Below are 8,069 nucleotides of genomic sequence, written 5' to 3' on the forward strand. Positions count from 1 at the left end.
ATTCAGATTTCTGGACTCACGAGTTCATAGAACATTAATGTTACGAAACATTGAGAAGTCTTAAAACTACATTGTATACTTATTATTTACTTTAATCAGATTTGACTGGTATTTTTAAACATTACGTTTTTGTTCCTTCAACTATTGTATTTAAGCTTATGACTCACTCACAGTATGTTTATATAACTGCCTAAAAAACGGTGAGGATGTGGCCGCAGTGGCTGAGAAGCAAGAACTTTGCTTTTTCTTTTTTTTTTTTCTTTTTTTTTTTTAATTGGGAAGCATAAATGAACATACCAGAAAACCCTGCACGAAGGAGCCATATTTGTTTTTTGTGTGTGCATAAGATGAAGCTTTAGTATTATTACACATATGATAAGGATGTTAGCATGCAACACACAAACTCAAGTGGTGTTGCCAAGATAGTTGCTGACTGGCAAGAAACTTCTAGAAGAAATCTGGTGACAGTCCAAAGCACAAATGAACATGTTTAATACTCGTGCAAGACCCTGTGGGAAGGTGCCAGATTGCTGTATTTTGTGTGAATCAGGAAAAGTGCACGGTGATGACTAAAGCTTATAAAACATCTCTCTCCTTATGTGTGCATATATGAGAAAGAAAATTCTGCCAAAGCAACTTTAGCTTCTTGCAAGCATCAGTACACAAAGGATGCTAACACAAAGCTAGCCAAGAACCAAGAGTGATTTTAAAGTTGAACGTATGCCGACCCCAGCAGCCAAAGGGAGCTCCGGGGAGAGCTTCTTGGGGTCCAGTGATGTGTCCTGAAGAGACGACATGAGCTCTCCCTCCTGTAGGCCCACCCCAGCAGTAGGTGCTGTCTGTCTCATTCCGAGTTAACTGCTACTCCTCTACATCTAAACGAGCCAGTTGAGGAGGTTCAGGCATCTGACAAGGGTGCCTCTTGAACGCCTCCTGGGTGAGATGTTCCAGGCATGTCCCACCAGGACAGACAGGACACACCCAGGACATGTTGGGGAGATCACAGCACTCAGCAGAGAATGCCTCAGTGTCCCCCAAATAATGGAGGAACTGGCTCGGGAGAGTAAGGTCTGGGTCTTCTCTGCTTATGCTACTGCCACCGAAACTGGACACCAGATAAGCTCAGAAAAATGAACAACCTGTTTAAATAAAGGTTAATTTAAAAAAAATGTTTGTCATTAGCTAGTCTGTGTACATGTACTTCTTCTCCAGTGTTGAAAATGTTAAACTCACAACCTGCACATTTTCTGGTTGCATCATCAAATAAATACCCCCAAAAGTAGTCTGAGTACTTTTACACTGGTTTTATGCTGCGATATTTTCAAAGTCTTTCACTGAACACATTCAGTCACACATTGTTCATAATTTATTGGAAGTTTATTGTTTAATGTCCTGTCTAAATAACTTCAGTCACCATTTGTATTCATTAATGAATAACTGACTTCCAATATTAAAAGAAATAGAAACTGTTGTGCTGTTGTTCACGTAGAAGGGCCTGCTGCTGGATGTCCAGACTTTGTGCGTCAGCAGGAGGGTCAGGGTACAGGGTTCGAACCTCCTCATGAGATGTCGTATCTGCTGGATAAAAGCAAGCTACATCACATCAGGGATTGTCCTAGAGCTGCCCTACAGTAACAATCAACTGACTAATATATGAAATACTTGCAGTAGCACAATAATAAACACAAAGCAAAAAAGTGTTTAGTGAAGATAAAAAACCTCATCAAAGTTTTAGTTTGGATAAAGGGAGACAGAGCACCAATCTAAACAAGTCTAAACCATCTGGCACCTCCACACTTGTAAGAACAGCATGACCAAAGTGATTGTAGGAGGAAACAACCTTGACTTCCTTTACATAGCTTAGTACTGAGAATAAAAGAAAAGCATGATTAGAATTATTTGTGCTTCTTCTTCTTTCGGCTGCTCCCTTTAGAGGTCGCTACAGTGGATCATCCGCCTCCATCTCTCTATTTCTAGCATCCTCCTCAGTCACACCAACCCCCTGCATGTCCACCTTCACTACATCCACAAATCCTTTCTGTGGTTGTCTGAAAACATCATCCACGGAGACTCTTGCCTGATCTCATCTGTCAGCCTCTCCATCACCAGTGCAAACAAGAAGGGGCTCAGAGCCTCTCTCTGATGTAATCTCAACCCATCACATACTTCTCTGCCCCTCAGGACTTTCTTATGCAGCACCACAGTTACTCTCTTCGCACCTTATCATAGCCTTCACTCCTACCCTCTCTATGCCTCCCGTCTCCATCCTCTTCAGAGTTGCCTCACTTCCTTCTCTAATTCAATTTTCGTCCAAAGTACTCCTTCTCCCTTCTCAACACACTTTCTTCACATTAGCACATTTCCATCTCTATACTTGGTTACTCTCTTCCAGCACAATTTATGTGCCTTGCCATTCATTAAAAATCATTTTCTCCTTAGTGTCCAGCCTCACATACAACTCACTACAAGCCTTTTCCTGTGCCAGTGACACCGCTCTCTTTGCTGTGCACCTAGCCTTTTAGTACTCCTTCCTTCAGCTCCCTGACTATCCCACTCTTTCTTTGCCAGTCTCTTCCTTGAATACATTCCTGAATCTGTTATTATTTGTGCAATGAAAATTAAATCAAGAAAGATTTTGCTTTTACAGTCTCACTGCAGGTTGATACATTATAAGCACGCCTGTGGTTCACATAAGCATTAAAAGCTTGTATTACTCCCTGATGTTTTGCCTGTTAGCATGTGCAGCAGCTGGAGAAGGACTCCTAGCTGAAGACAGGACAGCTTCTCGATGTGCAGATTGGTCGTCTTCTACGAAGAAGCAAAGGAGAAAAACCCCAAATTAAACAGAACAACTACTTCTAATAACAAACAGACGTCTCTCTAAAACCGTGGCAGCAGTTCACCATGTCAAATGCTTTCTTGTCGTGCACAGTGACTATAACAATCAGCCCCACTGGCTGCACTGTCCTGCAGTGACATAAGTTAATTCAGCATTGCTATAAAACAATGAGGCTATTACGTTTGACCTGTACTTGCAGAATACATTCCAAAGCTTTTGTTTCCTAAAGCATTCGTCCTTCTTTGTGAGCAGTTTGTGACAAAAGAAAAGCCCAGAAACAGGCACCAGTTCAAAGGCATTTCTCAGATGATTTGCTGTAAACTTGAATACAAGCACAGATGAATAAATGTCTTGTAAAACATTGTACTGAATACATTCTTCACTACGAATATCAAATTAAGATCACACGTTAACAGCCCAGAGTTAGTATCGTGTCTTTGCCTCACCACATCTGGGGGTTAACTGGGTTAAATTCAACATAGCAGCGTCTCTAAATGACTGATTCTAAGCCTGGCACAAAAGATAGAAATCCCTGTTGTTCTGGTATCTTATGCCTGCACACATTACCCTGCTGTTCAGTGGTGCCTGACTGCAATACCTGTTTACCAGATTGTAGTGGGTCTCGTGTGAATCTGTGCAACCCATCTGAACCTCCAGTTGTCACCGCTCTTTCCTCAGACACCAACGTAAGGCTGACAGCAAACTGAACACTTCCTGTTGATCATCTGAAGCACGACAGGGGACTGAAGGCAGGGCAGGGATCAGGAAAATAAAGGTTTATAATTTGCACAAATCTTACCCTGCTGGCTGGGAATTTCATTGGGTGGTGGGTGGTTTGGTGCTGACACTGAGCAATTCTGTGAATGCATTTTTATTTATTTATAGAGTTGTCATACAGGGCAAAATGTGAAAAAATTTGCAGTCTTTGCAATGAGTTACTCAGAGTTCTAGACGAGCGCTGGCTAAAAACAGAGGAGGGCCTAGATGGCGCAAGATTTGCCAGCTTTTTCTGCAAGGTTGGGATGGGCGGAGAGGGCTGCCTCTGCAGGACGACAACTAGATTCTTTCTTTGTCATTCTTTGACAACGACACAGCGAGCTGAAGCACTCCTGTCTTTTCAGGCTTACTGTACCTCATAATTCAACCGTGAGTCTCTCTCCACCCTGGTGGCCTGAGGTACCTTCTTAGTCTCTTTTTCCTGCCTCACCACCTTTTCCTCCTTCTGCTGACGTGTTTCAGCTTCATGGATCCTGCCTTGGTTTTTCAGCTAATGCTGCAGAGTAGATAAAACTATCTCTCAAAGTCCACTCCATTGTGATACATATATATTTAACATTACTGTTTCTCATTTTCTAAAGCTTAAAACAACACTAATTTGCTTTAAGACCAAGAGTGCAGCAGGTCAACTATCACAGTAAATATAAGGACTTTTTGTTAATAGGTTGTTGCATTTTCTTTGTAATGCTGACTTCACACAAACTGGACAGCAACACGTTTTTCAACTCGAGCAATCTAAACATCACCACAGTTAAATCAAACCAGTCGTCGTCTGATTTTTGTTATGTTTAAAAACTATAGTGTCACCGTCTGCCTGAGAAATATTCTGCTACAAGTGGGCTTTGGTATTGTTTTTCTCTCCTTTTCTCTCCCTCTATCGCCTGGGCGGAGGCCATTGTGGGCTCCCGCCTTTGGCCTACATACCTGGGAGATGGTGAACACCTGCGTCTCATTAACCGGCCTCTACTTACGGGAAGAAGTTAGACTGCTCTTTGCTGTATTGTTGCTTGACTCATGTTAGTGAAGTCCTGGCTAGGACACTAGTAATCTAGTTCTCTTGGATTTTGAATCTTGTGCTAACACGTCGTTTCCCTGTGTACAGACACCCTGGACCTGCCCTTGTTCCTTACAGAAATTCTGGTACGAGAGAGGAGTGAGAGACTGGTGAGAATCCAAGAGAGACAGAAGGAGAGTGAGTGTGTTCCCCCTGCTTTTCCCTGCAGATTCCCTGGAGACCTGATCCCTGCACCCTTGTCTATAGCACTTTGACACTGTCGCACATTTAACTTGGTCTAACACAGGGCCATATAGGTTTTTCCCCTCTTAATAATAAACAACTTCATTTAGGAATTGCATTTTGTGTTCATTTGTGTCATCTTTGTTTAATATTTAAATGTATTCATCAATTTCAGAGAAAGCTCACATACTCAATACCAACAAGAAGAAAGAACTACAAATGACTAAAGTTGCAGTGAGGAAGTGAGATCTGACTAATGACAGGAAGTAAAAAGAGTCATCAGTTCAGAGACTGTGACAGTTGAGATCGACAACAAGAAAGACGTGAGGCAGAGAGCACGATGGATGAATTCAGATGGATTCAAATGTTTTTATCTCTGATGCTGATGATTCTGATTCCAGGTAAGGATACAGGAAACATTTTATTAGCAACAAAACTAAATATTATCAGTATTACTATGGTCAATAAACTTTACAGTAAATAAGAAAGCTGAGCATGTACTGTTGTTTTAGGGAAATATGGGACATGTTTACAGACCCGAGTCTAAAATCTTCGCTCTGATTGTAAACTGCTGCATTCTAATTTATCTTTCATATTTCTCATCAATCTTCTCAACAGTATCTGAAACTGAAATATCCATTTTTATGAAAGTTGGAGATGACGTCACTCTGCCTTGTCTAAATGTGATAGATGAGCAGAATAACTGTGACAGTACTGAGTGGACATTTGTTTCAAGACACAAAACAACAGTAGAGCTGATCACACTTGGACAGACAAAGTCAAATCAGACAGACTGAGTGTTACAGCAAACTGTTCTCTGGTTATTAAGAAGCTCACATTTGAGGAAGTTGGTCTTTATTCATGCCTACAGTACAAATTAGGAGAAATACAAACTCTAAACGCTCTGGTTCATCTGTCTCAGGTTAATCTTTTTATTATTAGTCATTGGGAAGCACCTACAAAGAATCCGTCACAATGAGAACCTGTTCAAACCATTTGATTTTGTGACCAAAGGTGCTGGTGTAATGACTTGTAATTGTGACAGCCCTGACACTTTGATATAAGTACTTGCTTTTGATGAATATATTATCTGTTTTGATTAAGGGACTTGCTTTTGAAGCATTGACTACTTATTTTGAGCAACTGACTTTTCTTTTTGATGAGGTGACTCACTTTTGCGAGTTATCCAACATGTTTTGCAGTTTGCACCAATTGTTTTGAGAAGAGCCTTAGTAGTGGTGCAGAGATCAATTCTGTTGTGAGAAATGCACCAAAGCAACTGAGAAAAACTGTAAACTGCTCTGTGGTGACATATGGACAGTGTCATCACACCGTGAATTGGCTGATTAAACGTCAAGATATGAACAAAGATGACAAAGAAATACTGACCTCACAGACTGACTGCTCCACTACTGTGACCCGTTGGAAGTCTCACTATATCTATCCATCAAGATATGAGAAAATGAAGTGTGACGTGACTGATGCTAACACAGGAAGTGTGCAGCTGTTTACCTTTAGCTGTCAGACCTCAGATGAGGAACAGGTGAGCTCACGATCAGCTGTTTAAAACAACTAAAAATAGCTAAAATATTAATTAGATGTATTTCAGGTGTTTGGGCAAAATAGCTTTTGTTGTGTTTATGAATTTTGGGGCGATCGTGGCTCAAGAGTTGGCAGTTTGTCTTGTAATCGGAAGGTTGCCGGTTTGAGCCCCGGCTCCGACAGTCTCGGTCGTTGTGTCCTTGGGCAAGAACACTTCACCTGTTGCCTACTGGTGGTGGTCAGAGGGCCCGGTGCGCCAGTGTCCGGCAGCCTCGCCTCTGTCAGCTTGTGGGGATAGGTTAATTGATTAATCCAAAGTGCCCATAGGTGTGAATGTGAGCACGAATGATGTCTTTTGTGTGTTGGCCCTGCGACAGACTGGCGACCTGTCCAGGGTGTACCCCCGCCTCTCGCCCTATGACAGCTGGGAGAGGCTCCAAGCACCCCCCGCGACCCTAAGAGGATAAGTGGAAGCGAACGGATGGATGGATGGATGGAGGGGAGACCTTGGCAGTACAATAATGGTAACATTAACAATTTCAACCTAACACTCAAAACACAAAAGAAAAGAAAACTAAGAACTAATGGAAAGAATATAACTGAAACCACAGGTAATAATAAACACAATGCCAATTTATTTGTCTCACAATCTGATACATTTGGTTTTGGGTTTTTTGCTTGTTTTCACAGGTACATTATGATAAAGATGATGTTTCAATAAAGTATGAAAGCACTGGAGGCTCTGGTGTTTCTGTCAGATACCACTGATCCACAACATCAGCTCAGCAGAAAAAAACTGCTGTTGTATTATCAGTATAATCTTATCTAGTTTAATAGATTTAATCCTATTGTTACGGCTCTGGCCATCTTTTGAATCACAGTGGCTGGATTTTGCTGGCAGCTGCTGATTGGTTCCATCATCAAGTGGCTGTTTTAAAAATCCTCTCCAGCAGTCTCCCCGGCAGTAGCTGACAGCAGCAGCAGGCCCGTCCTTGGCCTCCAAACCATCTATGACAGATCTGGGTGTGTGATTTCAGAGAACTGCCAAGTTTTGTATTTAGTGTGTTGATACTTTGACTTTTAACTAAGCACTGAAGCAGAAAGAGAGAACTGCCTTATTATTTTCTATCATTTTTTTCCCTTGTTTATTCAATTAGCGAGTTGGGGGTAGCGCTCGGCTTTTGTTTGTTTTAGATTTCTAAATGACCGTTATGGGTTTTGTAGCATGAGTTTATTGACCGTTAAATACCATTAAATCTGTATCAGTTTCTTCCTTCTTATTGCTTACAATAATGTCATCTGGAGATAAAATGTTTTTCTATTCATTTGTTATCTGCCCACAACTAGTTTTGCTCTAAATGAATGCCTGGCTCATTAGGTGTTTGTCTGGTCTCTAGATTTATTTGTCTTTTTTCATTTCCTATTTTATTTTGGTTAGTTTTCTTTCATTTCTTGGTAGCTTTACTAACACCTTTGCCAACTCTGCCGTGATTGCCTTGAGCTGGGTGTATTTACCTTCACCGGTTTCTGCCTCCCAATTTGTGTCTTGTCTTCCCTTTGCCCTTTTTAGTTTACTGCCTTTGCTGTGATAGTTTCCCTAACTAATCTTATCTTCCTTGCGTCAAGCTGGATTTTGATTTTGGGTGTCCTGTTTTTACTGTTCTTATTTTGTAT

This window comes from Astatotilapia calliptera, chromosome 16 (genome assembly GCF_900246225.1).
Source record: "Astatotilapia calliptera chromosome 16, fAstCal1.2, whole genome shotgun sequence".
Taxonomy (NCBI): domain Eukaryota; kingdom Metazoa; phylum Chordata; class Actinopteri; order Cichliformes; family Cichlidae; genus Astatotilapia; species Astatotilapia calliptera.